At 49.0% G+C, this 14,740-nt stretch overlaps 1 protein-coding gene across 1 annotated transcript in view; it reads left to right on the top strand.

Moving 5' to 3' along the window:
* Window positions 1-14,740, top strand: part of LOC132390686 (dynein heavy chain domain-containing protein 1-like) — a 199,595-nt gene that overhangs the window by 168,027 nt on the left and 16,828 nt on the right. The gene's annotated exons all lie outside the window — the stretch shown is intronic.

Raw genomic sequence — 14,740 nt, forward strand, 5'->3', positions numbered from 1 at the left:
CACCTCACTCTGACACTCCAAAACTCCTCACCTCAAACTCCCAAACCCGCTCACTCAGACACTCCAAAACTCCTCACCTCAAACTCCCAAATCCCTCATTCTGTCACTCCAAAACTCACCTGAACTTCCAAACTCCCTCACTCTGACACTCCAAAACTCCTTGCCTCAAACTCCCAGACCCCTCACTCTGACACTCCAGAACCCCTGATCTGAACTTCCAAACCCCTCACTCTGACACTCCAAAACTCCTCACCTCAAACTCCCAAACACCCTCACTCTGACACTCCAAATCTCCTCTCCTCAAACTCCCAAACCCATCATTCACTCCAAAACTCCTTACCTCAAACTCCCAGACCCCTCACTCTGACACTCCAGAACCCCTGATCTGAACTCCAAACCCTCACTCTGACACTCCAAAACTCCTCACATTGACACTCAAAAACTCCTCACTCTGACACTTCAAAACTCCTCACCTGAACTCCCAAACCCCCTCACTCTGACACTCCAAAACTCCTCACATTGACACTCAAAAACTCCTCACTCTGCAACACCCAAACCCTCACCTCACACTCCCAAACTCCTCACTCTGAAAGCCCCAAACCCTCACCTCACACTCACAAACTCCTCACTCTGCAACACCCAAACCCTCACCTCACACTCCCAAACTCCTCACTCTGAAAGCCCCAAACCCTCACCTCACACTCACAAACTCCTCACTCTGCAACCCCCAAACACTCACCTCACACTCCCAAACTGCACACTCTGAAAGCCCCAAACACTCACCTCACACTCCCAAACCCATCATTCTGAAAGCCCCAAACCCTCACCTTAAACTCCCAAACCCATCAGTCTGAAAGCCCCAAACACTCACCTCAAACACCCAAACCCTCACACTGCAACCCCCAAACCCTCACCTCACACTCCCAAACTCCTCACTCTGAAAGCCGCAAAGCCTCACCTCACACTCCCAAACTCCTCACTCTGCAACACCCAAAACCATCACCCAAACTTCTAAACACTCTCAATCTGACACTCCAAAACTCCTCACCTCAAACTCCCAAACGCCCTCACTCTGACACTCCAAAACACCTCACTTGAACTTCCAAACCCCCTCACTCAGACACTCCAAAACTCCTCTCCTCAAACTCCCAAACCACCTCACTCTGACACTCCAAAACTCCTCACCTCAAACTCCCAAATCCCTCATTCTGTCACTCCAAAACTCCTCACCTGAACTTCCAAACTCCCTCACTCTGACACTCCAAAACTCCTTGCCTCAAACTCCCAAACCCCTCGCTCTGACACTCCAAAACTCCTCACATCAAACGCCCAAACTCCTCACTCTGCAACCCCCAAAACCTCACATCAAACACCTAAACTCCTCACTCTGAAAGCCCCAAACCCTCAAATCAAACTCCCAAACCCCTCACTCTGTAACCTCCAAAACCATCACCCAAACTTCTAAACACTCTCACTCTGACACTCCAAAACACCTCACCTGAACTTCCGAACCCCCTCACTCTGACACACCAAAACTCCTCACCTGAACTTCCAAACGCCCTCACTGTGACACTCCAAAACTCCTCACTCAGCATCCCCCAAAACCTCACCTCAAACTCCCAAACCACTCACTCTGAAACCCCAAAACCCTCACCTCATACTCCCAAACCGCACACTCTGAAAGCCCCAAACCCTCACCTCAAACTCCCAAACCGCACACTCTGAAAGCCCCAAACACTCACCTCACACTCCCAAACCCCTCATTCTGCAACCCCCAAACCATCACCTCACACTCCCAAACCGCACTCTGAAAGCCCCAAACCCTCTCCTCAAACTCCCAAACCCCCTCACTCTGACACTCCAAAACTCCTCATCTCAAACTCCCAAATCCCTCATTCTGTCACTCCAAAACTCCTCACCTGAACTTCCAAACTCCCTCACTCTGACACTCCAAAACTCCTTGCCTCAAACTCCCAGACCCCTCACTCTGACACTCCAAAACTCCTCACCTCAAACTCCCAAACACCCTCACTCTGACACTCCAAATCTCCTCTCCTCAAACTCCCAAACCCGTCATTCACTCCAAAACTCCTTACCTCAAACTCCCAGACCCCTCACTCTGACACTCCAGAACCCCGATCTGAACTCCAAACCCTCACTCTGACACTCCAAAACTCCTCACATTGACACTCAAAAACTCCTCACTCTGACACTTCAAAACTCCTCACCTGAACTCCCAAACCCCCTCACACTGACACTCCAAAACTCCTCACCTCAAACTCCCAAACACCTCACTCTGACACTCCAAAACTCCTTACCTCAAACTCATAAACCCCCTCACTCTGACACTCCAAAACTCCTCACATTAACACTCAAAAACTCCACTCTCTGACACTCCAAAACTCCTCACCTGAACTTCCAAACCCCCTCACTCTGAGACTCCAAAACTCCTCTCCTCAAACTCCCAAACCCGTCATTCAGACACTCCAACACTCCTCTCATCAAACTCCCAAACCCTCGCACTCTGACACTCCAAAACTGCTCACCTCAAACTCCCAAACTCGTCACTCAGACACTCCAAAACTCCTCGCTCTGACACTCCAAAACTCCTCACCTCATCTCCCAGACCCCTCACTCTGACACTCCCAATCCCCTCATTCTGACACTCCAAAACTCCTCACCTCAAACACCCAAACTCCCGTCACTCTGACACTCCCAAACCCCTCATTCTGACACTCCAAAACTCCTCTCCTCAAACTCCCAAACCCCTCACTCTGACACTCGAAAACTCCTCACCACAAACTCCCAAACCCCCTCACTCAGACACTCCAAAACTCCTCACCTCAAACTCCCAAACCCCTCGCTCTGACACTCCAAAACTCCTCACCTCAAACTCTCAAACCCCCTCACTCTGACACTCCAAAACTCCTCACCTCAATCACTCTGACACTCCAAAATTCCTCACCTCAAACTTCCAAACCCCTCGCTCTGACACTCCAAAACTCCTCACCTCAAACTCCCAAACACCTCGCTCTGACACTCCGAAACTCCCTACCTGAATTTCAAAACCCCCTCACTCTGACACTCCAAAACTCCTCTCCTCAAACTCCCAAACCCGTCACTCAGACACTCCAAAACACCTTACCTCAAACTCCCAGACCCCTCACTCTGACACTCCAAAACTCCTCACATTGACACTCCAAAACTCCTCACTCTGACACTCCAAAACTCCTCACTCTGACACTCCAAAACTCCTCACATTGACACTCCAAAACTCCTCACTCTGACACTCCAAAACTCCTCACATTGACACTCCAAAACTCCTCACTCTGACACGCCAAAACTCCTCACATTGACACTCCAAAACTCCTCACTCTGACACTCCAAAACTCCTCACATTGACACTCCAAAACTCCTCACACTGACACTCCAAAACTCCTCACTCTGACACTCCAAAACTCCTCACATTGACACTCCAAAACTCCTCACTCTGACACTCCAAAACTCCTCACTCTGACACTCCAAAACTCCTCTCCTGACCTTCCAAACCCCCACACTCTGACACTCCAAAACACCTCTCCTCAAACTCCCAAACGCCCTCACTCTGACACACCAAAACTCCTCACCACAAACTTCCAAACCCCTCACTCTGACACTCCAAAACTCCTCACCTCAAACTCCCAGACCCCTCACTCTGACACTCCAAAACTCCTCACCTGATCTTCCAAACCCCTCACTGTGACACTCCAAAACTCCTCTCATCAAACTCCCAAACCCCCTCACTCTAACACTCCAAAACTCCTCTCCTCAAATTCCCAAATCCCCACAATCTGACACTCCAAATCTCCTCACCTCAAACTCCCAAACCCCCTCACTCTGACACTCCAAAACTCCTCTCCTCAAACTCCCAAACCCCCTCACTCTGACACTCCAAAACTCCTCACCTCAAACTCCCAAACCATCTCACTCTGACTCTCCAAAACTCCTCTCCTCAAACTCCCAAACCCGTCACTCAGACACTCCAAAACTCCTTACCTCAAACTCCCAGACCTCTCACTCTGACACTGCAGAACCTCTGATCTGAACTTCCAAACCCCTCACTCTGACACTTCAATACTCCTCACCTGAACTCCCGAAACCCCTCACTCTGACAGTCCAAAACTCCTTACCTCAAACTCCTAAACCCCCTCACTCTGACACTCCAAAACTCCTCACATTAACACTCAAAAACTCCACTCTCTGACACTCCAAAACTCCTCACCTGAACTTCCAAACCCCCTCACTCAGACACTCCAAAACTCCTCACCTCAAACTCCAAAACCCCTCACTCTGACACTCCAAAACTCCTCACCTCAAACTCCCAAACGCCCTCACTCTGACACTCCAAAACACCTCACTTGAACTTCCAAACCCCCTCACTCAGACACTCCAAAACTCCTCTCCTCAAACTCCCAAACCACCTCACTCTGACACTCCAAAACTCCTCACCTCAAACTCCCAAATCCCTCATTCTGTCACTCCAAAACTCCTCACCTGAACTTCCAAACTCCCTCACTCTGACACTCCAATACTCCTTGCCTCAAACTCCCAAACCCCTCGCTCTGACACTCCAAAACTCCTCACATCAAACGCCCAAACTCCTCACTCTGCAACCCCCAAAACCTCACATCAAACACCTAAACTCCTCACTCTGAAAGCCCCAAACCCTCAAATCAAACTCCCAAACCCCTCACTCTGTAACCTCCAAAACCATCACCCAAACTTCTAAACACTCTCACTCTGACACTCCAAAACACCTCACCTGAACTTCCGAACCCCCTCACTCTGACACTCCAAAACTCCTCACCTGAACTTCCAAACGCCCTCACTGTGACACTCCAAAACTCCTCACTCAGCATCCCCCAAAACCTCACCTCAAACTCCCAAACCACTCACTCTGAAATCCCAAAACCCTCACCTCATACTCCCAAACCGCACACTCTGAAAGCCCCAAACCCTCACCTCAAACTCCCAAACCGCACACTCTGAAAGCCCCAAACACTCACCTCACACTCCCAAACCCCTCATTCTGCAACCCCCAAACCATCACCTCACACTCCCAAACCGCACTCTGAAAGCCCCAAACCCTCTCCTCAAACTCCCAAACCCCCTCACTCTGACACTCCAAAACTCCTCATCTCAAACTCCCAAATCCCTCATTCTGTCACTCCAAAACTCCTCACCTGAACTTCCAAACTCCCTCACTCTGACACTCCAAAACTCCTTGCCTCAAACTCCCAGACCCCTCACTCTGACACTCCAAAACTCCTCACCTCAAACTCCCAAACACCCTCACTCTGACACTCCAAATCTCCTCTCCTCAAACTCCCAAACCCGTCATTCACTCCAAAACTCCTTACCTCAAACTCCCAGACCCCTCACTCTGACACTCCAGAACCCCGATCTGAACTCCAAACCCTCACTCTGACACTCCAAAACTCCTCACATTGACACTCAAAAACTCCTCACTCTGACACTTCAAAACTCCTCACCTGAACTCCCAAACCCCCTCACACTGACACTCCAAAACTCCTCACCTCAAACTCCCAAACACCTCACTCTGACACTCCAAAACTCCTTACCTCAAACTCATAAACCCCCTCACTCTGACACTCCAAAACTCCTCACATTAACACTCAAAAACTCCACTCTCTGACACTCCAAAACTCCTCACCTGAACTTCCAAACCCCCTCACTCTGAGACTCCAAAACTCCTCTCCTCAAACTCCCAAACCCGTCATTCAGACACTCCAACACTCCTCTCATCAAACTCCCAAACCCTCGCACTCTGACACTCCAAAACTGCTCACCTCAAACTCCCAAACTCGTCACTCAGACACTCCAAAACTCCTCGCTCTGACACTCCAAAACTCCTCACCTCATCTCCCAGACCCCTCACTCTGACACTCCCAATCCCCTCATTCTGACACTCCAAAACTCCTCACCTCAAACACCCAAACTCCCGTCACTCTGACACTCCCAAACCCCTCATTCTGACACTCCAAAACTCCTCTCCTCAAACTCCCAAACCCCTCACTCTGACACTCGAAAACTCCTCACCACAAACTCCCAAACCCCCTCACTCAGACACTCCAAAACTCCTCACCTCAAACTCCCAAACCCCTCGCTCTGACACTCCAAAACTCCTCACCTCAAACTCTCAAACCCCCTCACTCTGACACTCCAAAACTCCTCACCTCAAACACTCTGACACTCCAAAATTCCTCACCTCAAACTTCCAAACCCCTCGCTCTGACACTCCAAAACTCCTCACCTCAAACTCCCAAACACCTCGCTCTGACACTCCGAAACTCCCTACCTGAATTTCAAAACCCCCTCACTCTGACACTCCAAAACTCCTCTCCTCAAACTCCCAAACCCGTCACTCAGACACTCCAAAACACCTTACCTCAAACTCCCAGACCCCTCACTCTGACACTCCAGAACCCCTGATCTGAACTTCCAAACCCCTCACTCTGACACTCCAAAACTCCTCACATTGACACTCCAAAACTCCTCACTCTGACACTCCAAAACTCCTCACTCTGACACTCCAAAACTCCTCACATTGACACTCCAAAACTCCTCACTCTGACACTCCAAAACTCCTCACATTGACACTCCAAAACTCCTCACTCTGACACTCCAAAACTCCTCACATTGACACTCCAAAACTCCTCACTCTGACACTCCAAAACTCCTCACATTGACACTCCAAAACTCCTCACACTGACACTCCAAAACTCCTCACTCTGACACTCCAAAACTCCTCACATTGACACTCCAAAACTCCTCACTCTGACACTCCAAAACTCCTCTCCTGACCTTCCAAACCCCCACACTCTGACACTCCAAAACACCTCTCCTCAAACTCCCAAACGCCCTCACTCTGACACACCAAAACTCCTCACCACAAACTTCCAAACCCCTCACTCTGACACTCCAAAACTCCTCACCTCAAACTCCCAGACCCCTCACTCTGACACTCCAAAACTCCTCACCTGATCTTCCAAACCCCTCACTGTGACACTCCAAAACTCCTCTCATCAAACTCCCAAACCCCCTCACTCTAACACTCCAAAACTCCTCTCCTCAAATTCCCAAATCCCCACAATCTGACACTCCAAATCTCCTCACCTCAAACTCCCAAACCCCCTCACTCTGACACTCCAAAACTCCTCTCCTCAAACTCCCAAACCCCCTCACTCTGACACTCCAAAACTCCTCACCTCAAACTCCCAAACCATCTCACTCTGACTCTCCAAAACTCCTCTCCTCAAACTCCCAAACCCGTCACTCAGACACTCCAAAACTCCTTACCTCAAACTCCCAGACCTCTCACTCTGACACTGCAGAACCTCTGATCTGAACTTCCAAATCCCTCACTCTGACACTTCAATACTCCTCACCTGAACTCCCAAAACCCCTCACTCTGACAGTCCAAAACTCCTTACCTCAAACTCCTAAACCCCCTCACTCTGACACTCCAAAACTCCTCACATTAACACTCAAAAACTCCACTCTCTGACACTCCAAAACTCCTCACCTGAACTTCCAAACCCCCTCACTCTGAGACTCCAAAACTCCTCTCCTCAAACTCCCAAACCCGTCACTCAGACACTCCAAAACTCCTTACCTCAAACTCCCAGACCCCTCACTCTGACACTCCAGAACCCCTGATCTGAACTTCCAAACCCCTCACTCTGACACTCCAAAACTCCTCTCATCAAACTCCCAAACCCTCACACTCTGACACTCCAAAACTGCTCACCTCAAACTCCCAAACCCGTCACTCAGACACTCCAAAACTCCTCGCTCTGACACTCCAAAACTCCTCTCCTCAAACTCCCAAACCCGTCACTCAGACACTCCAAAACTCCTTACCTCAAACTCCCAGACCTCTCACTCTGACACTGCAGAACCTCTGATCTGAACTTCCAAACCCCTCACTCTGACACTTCAATACTCCTCACCTGAACTCCCGAAACCCCTCACTCTGACAGTCCAAAACTCCTTACCTCAAACTCCTAAACCCCCTCACTCTGACACTCCAAAACTCCTCACATTAACACTCAAAAACTCCACTCTCTGACACTCCAAAACTCCTCACCTGAACTTCCAAACCCCCTCACTCTGAGACTCCAAAACTCCTCTCCTCAAACTCCCAAACCCGTCACTCAGACACTCCAAAACTCCTTACCTCAAACTCCCAGACCCCTCACTCTGACACTCCAGAACCCCTGATCTGAACTTCCAAACCCCTCACTCTGACACTCCAAAACTCCTCTCATCAAACTCCCAAACCCTCACACTCTGACACTCCAAAACTGCTCACCTCAAACTCCCAAACCCGTCACTCAGACACTCCAAAACTCCTCGCTCTGACACTCCAAAACTCCTCACCTCAAACTCCCAGACCCCTCACTCTGACACTCCCAATCCCCTCATTCTGACACTCCAAAACTCCTCACCTCAAACACCCAAACTCCCGTCACTCTGACACTCCCAAACCCCTCATACTGACACTCCAAAACTCCTCTCCTCAAACTCCCAAACCCCTCACTCTGACACTCGAAAACTCCTCACCACAAACTCCCAAACCCCCTCACTCAGACACTCCAAAACTCCTCACCTCAAACTCCCAAACCCCTCGCTCTGACACTCCAAAACTCCTCACCTCAAACTCTCAAACCCCCTCACTCTGACACTCCAAAACTCCTCACCTCAAACACTCTGACACTCCAAAATTCCTCACCTCAAACTTCCAAACCCCTCGCTCTGACACTCCAAAACTCATCACCTCAAACTCCCAAACACCTCGCTCTGACACTCCGAAACTCCCTACCTGAATTTCAAAACCCCCTCACTCTGACACTCCAAAACTCCTCACATTGACACTCCAAAACTCCTCACCTCAAACTCCCAGACCCCTCACTCTGACACTCCAAAACTCCTCACATTGACACTCCAAAACTCCTCACACTGACACTCCAAAACTCCTCACTCTGACACTCCAAAACTCCTCTCCTGACCTTCCAAACCCCCACACTCTGACACTCCAAAACTCCTCTCCTCCAACTCCCAAACGCCCTCACTCTGACACACCAAAACTCCTCACCACAAACTTCCAAACCCGTCACTCAGACACTCCAAAACTCCTTACCTCATACTCCCAGACCTCTCACTCTGACACTGCAGAACCTCTGATCTGAACTTCCAAACCCCTCACTCTGACACTCCCAAACTCCTCACATTGACACTCAAAAACTCCTCACTCTGACACTTCAATATTCCTCACCTGAACTCCCGAACCCCCTCACTCTGACACTCCAAAACTCCTTACCTCAAACTCCTAAACCCCCTCACTCTGACACTCCAAAACTCCTCACCTGAACTTCCAAACCCCCTCACTCTGAGACACCAAAACTCCTCTCCTCAAACTCCCAAACCCGTCACTCAGACACTCCAAAACTCCTTACCTCAAACTCCCAGACCCCTCACTCTGACACTCCAGAACCCCTGATCTGAACTTCCAAACCCCTCACTCTGACACTCCAAAACTCCTCTCATCAAACTCCCAAACCCTCGCACTCTGACACTCCAAAACTGCTTACCGCAAACTCCCAAACCCGTCACTCAGACACTCCAAAACTCCTCGCTCTGACACTCCAAACCTCCTCACCTCAAACTCCCAGACCCCTCACTCTGACACTCCCAATCCCCTCATTCTGACACTCCAAAACTCCTCACCTCAAACTCCCAAACTCCCCTCACTCTGACACTCCCAAACCCTCATTCTGACACTCCAAAACTCCTCACCTCAAACTCCCAAACCCCCTCACTCTGACACTCCAAAACTCCTCACCTCAAACACTCTGACACTCCAAAATTCCTCACCTCAAACTTCCAAACCCCTCGCTCTGACACTCCAAAACTCCTCACCTCAAACTCCCAAACACCTCGCTCTGACACTCCGAAACTCCCTACCTGAATTTCAAAACCCCCTCACACTGACACTCCAAAACTCCTCACATTGACACTCCAAAACTCCTCACTCTGACACTCCAAAACTCCTCACTCTGACACTCCAAAACTCCTCACTCTGACACTCCAAAACTCCTCACATTGACACTCCAAAACCCCTCACTCTGACACTCCAAAACTCCTCACACTGACACTCCAAAACCCCTCACTCTGACACTCCAAAACTCCTCACTCTGACACTCCAAAACTCCTCACATTGACACTCCAAAACTCCTCACATTGACACTCCAAAACTCCTCACTCTGACACTCCAAAACTCCTCACTCTGACACTCCAAAACTCCTCACATTGACACTCCAAAACTCCTCACACTGACACTCCAAAACTCCTCACTCTGACACTCCAAAACTCCTCTCCTCAAACTCCCAAACGCCCTGACTCTGACACACCAAAACTCCTCACCACAAACTTCCAAACCCCCACACACTGACACTCCAAAACTCCTCACATTGACACTCCAAAACTCCTCACATTGACACTCCAAAACTCCTCACATTGACACTCCAAAACTCCTCACTCTGACACTCCAAAACTCCTCACATTGACACTCCAAAACTCCTCACACTGACACTCCAAAACTCCTCACTCTGACACTCCAAAACTCCTCACATTGACACTCCAAAACTCCTCACACTGACACTCCAAAACTCCTCACTCTGACACTCCAAAACTCCTCTCCTGACCTTCCAAACCCCCACACTCTGACACTCCAAAACTCCTCTCCTCAAACTCCCAAACGCCCTGACTCTGACACACCAAAACTCCTGACCACAAACTCCCAAACCCCCTCACTCTGACACTCCAAAACTCCTCAGCTCAAACACCCAAACTCCCGTCACTCTGACACTCCCAAACCCCTCATTCTGACACTCCAAAACTCCTCTTCTCAAACTCCCAAACCCCTCATTCTGACACTCCAAAACTCCTCACCTGAACTTCCAAACCCCCTCACTGTGACACTCCAAAACTCCTCACCTCAAACACCCAAACTCCCGTCACTCTGACAATCCCAAACCCCTCATTCTGACACTCCAAAACTCCTCTCCTCAAACTCCCAAACCCCTCACTCTGACACTCGAAAACTCCTCATCACAAACTCCCAAACCCCCTCACTCAGACACTCCAAAACTCCTCACCTCAAACTCCCAAACCCCTCGCTCTGACACTCCAAAACTCCTCACCTCAAACTCCCAAACCCCCTCACTCTGACACTCCAAAACTCCTCACCTCAAACACTCTGACACTCCAAAATTCCTCACCTCAAACTTCCAAACCCCTCGCTCTGACACTCCAAAACTCCTCACCTCAAACTCCCAAACACCTCGCTCTGACACTCCGAAACTCCCTACCTGAATTTCAAAACCCCCTCACTCTGACACTCCAAAACTCCTCACCTGATCTTCCAAAGCCCTCACTATGACACTCCAAAACTCCTCTCCTCAAACTCCCAAACCCCCTCACTCTAACACTCCCAAACTCCTCTCCTCAAATTCCCAAATCCCCTCAATCTGATACTCCAAATCTCCTCACCTCAAGCTCCCAAACCCCCTCACTCTGACATTCCAAAACTCCTCTCCTCAAACTCCCAAACCCCCTCACTCTGACACTCCAAAACTCCTCACCTCAAACTCCCAAACCCCCTCACTCAGACACTCTAAAACTCCTCACTCTGTAATTCTGAAGCACGTGAACCACACATCCTTCATGCCAAGCTCCTGAGACAACACCTGCCCCACAATCTGAAAACCGAAAACTCAGAAAACCAAATCCCCACAACCAAATACCCTGAACACGCTTCATTCTGAATTTCATAATAACTGATCTCAAAAACCCAAAACTCACATTATTCTGAAATCACAAAGACACTCACCATTGAAATCCATCACCCTCAACCCCACCCCTGAGATCCTGCGATCTGGAAACCCAGAAATCCGAAATCCCCACTCTCCAAACTCAGAAAAACACCGTACTCTGCCATCCCAAATCCCAAATCCACAAACTCAGAGAAACACCATACTCTGACATTCCAAATCCCAATTCCCCAAACTCAGAGAAACACCGTACTCTGATATCTCAAATCCTAAATCCCCAAACTCAGAGAAACACCGTACTCTGACATCACAAATACCAAATCCCCTCTCTCCAAACTCAGAGAAACACTGTACTCTGACATTCCAAATCCCAAGTCCCCAGACTCAGAGAAACACCATACTCTGACATACCAAATCACAAATCCACAAACTCAGAGAAACACAGTTCTCTGAAACGCCAAATCCCATATCCACTCCCTCCAAGCTCAGAGAAACAACGTACTCTGCCATCCCATATCCCCACTCTCCAAATTCAGAGAAATACCGTACTCTGACATCCCAAATCCCTAATCCCCAAACTCAGAGAAACACCCTGCTCTGAAATCCCAAATCCCCTCACCCCAAACACAGAGAAACACCGTACTCTGACATCCCTGATCCCAAATCCCCTCACTCAAACGCAGAGGAACTCCTTACTCTGACTTCCCAAATCCCCAAACTCGGAGAAACACCGTACTCTGACATCATAGATCCCAAATCCCCTCACTCAAACGCAGAGGAACTCCATACTCTGACTTCCCAAATCCCCAAACTCGGAGAAACACCATACTCTGACATCACAAATCCCAAATCCCCTCACCCCAAACTCAGAGAAAGACCGTACTCTGATATCCGAAATCCCAATTCCCCAAACTCAGAGAAACACCATTCTCTGACATCCCAGATCCCAAATCCCCTCACTCAAACGCAGAGGAACTCCATACTCTGCCATCCCAAATCCCCACTCTCCAAATTCAGAGAAATACCGTACTCTGACATCCCAAATCCCTAATCCCCAAACTCAGAGAAACACCGTGCTCTGAAATCCCAAATCCCCTCACCCCAAACACAGAGAAACACCGTACGCTGACATCCCAGATCCCAAATCCCCTCACTCAAACGCAGAGGAACTCCATACTCTGACTTCCCAAATCCCCAAACTCGGAGAAACACCATACTCTGATATCCTAAATCCCAAATCCCCAAACTCAGAGAAACACAGTACTCTGATATCCCAAATCCCAAATCCCCTCCTCCAAACTCAAAGAAACACCGTATTCTGACATCCCAAATCCCAAATCCCCTCACTCCAAATTCAGAGAAACACCATAGACTGACATCCCAAATCCCAAATCCCCAAACTCAGAGAAAGACCGTACTCTGATATCCTAAATCCCAAATCCCCAAACTCAGAGAAACACCGTACTCTGATATCTCAAATCCTAAATCCCCAAACTCAGAGAAACACCGTACTCTGATATCTCAAATCCCAAATCCCCAAACTCAGAGAAACACCGTACTCTGACATCCCAAATCCCAAATCCCCTCCTCCAAACTCAGAGAAACAACGTACTCTGACATCCCAAATCCCAAATCCCCAAACTCAGAGAAACACCGTGCTCTGACATCCCAAATCCCAAATCCCCTCCTCCAAACTCAGAGAAACACCGTACTCTGATATCTCAAATCCCAAATCCCCAAACTCAGAGAAACACCGTACTCTGACATCCCAAATCCCAAATCCCCAAACTCAGAGAAACACCGTGCTCTGATATCTCAAATCCCAAATCCCCAAACTCAGAGAAACACCGTACTCTGACATCCCAAATCCCAAATCCCCAAACTCAGAGAAACACCGTACCCTGACATCACAAATCCCAAATCCCCAAACTCAGAGAAACACCGTACTCTGACATCCCAAATCCCAAATCCCCAAACTCAGAGAAACACCGTGCTCTGATATCTCAAATCCTAAATCCCCAAATGCAGAGAAACACCGTAGTCTGACATCCCAAATCCCAAATCCCCAAACTCAGAGAAACACCGTACTCTGATATCTCAAATCCTAAATCCCCAAACTCAGAGAAACACCGTACTCTGACATCACAAATACCAAATCCCCTCTCTCCAAACTCAGAGGAACACCGTACTCTGACATACCAAATCCCCTCTCTCCGAACTCAGAGAAACACTGTACTCTGACATTCCAAATCCCAAGTCCCCAGACTCAGAGAAACACCATACTCTGACATACCAAATCGCAAATCCACAAACTCAGAGAAACACAGTTCTCTGAAACGCCAAATCCCATATCCACTCCCTCCAAGCTCAGAGAAACAACGTACTCTGACATCCCAAATCCCCACTCTCCAAATTCAGTGAAATACCGTACTCTAACATCCCAAATCCCTAATCCCCAAACTCAGAGAAACACCGTGCTCTGAAATCCCAAATCCCCTCACCCCAAACACAGAGAAACACCGTACTCTGACATCCCAGATCCCAAATCCCCTCACTCAAACGCAGAGGAACTCCATACTCTGACTTCCCAAATCCCCAAACTCGGAGAAACACCATACTCTGACATCACAAATCCCAAATCCCCTCACCCCAAACTCAGAGAAAGACCGTACTCTGATATCCCAAATCCCAATTCCCCAAACTCAGAGAAACACCATACTCTGACATCCCAAATCCCCAAACTCAGAGAAACACCGTACTCTGACATCCCAAATCCCCAAACTCAGAGAAACACAGTACTCTGATATCCCAAATCCCAAATCCCCTCCTCCAAACTCAAAGAAACA

This window comes from Hypanus sabinus, chromosome 3 (genome assembly GCF_030144855.1).
Source record: "Hypanus sabinus isolate sHypSab1 chromosome 3, sHypSab1.hap1, whole genome shotgun sequence".
In the NCBI taxonomy this organism is placed as follows: Eukaryota; Metazoa; Chordata; class Chondrichthyes; order Myliobatiformes; family Dasyatidae; genus Hypanus; species Hypanus sabinus.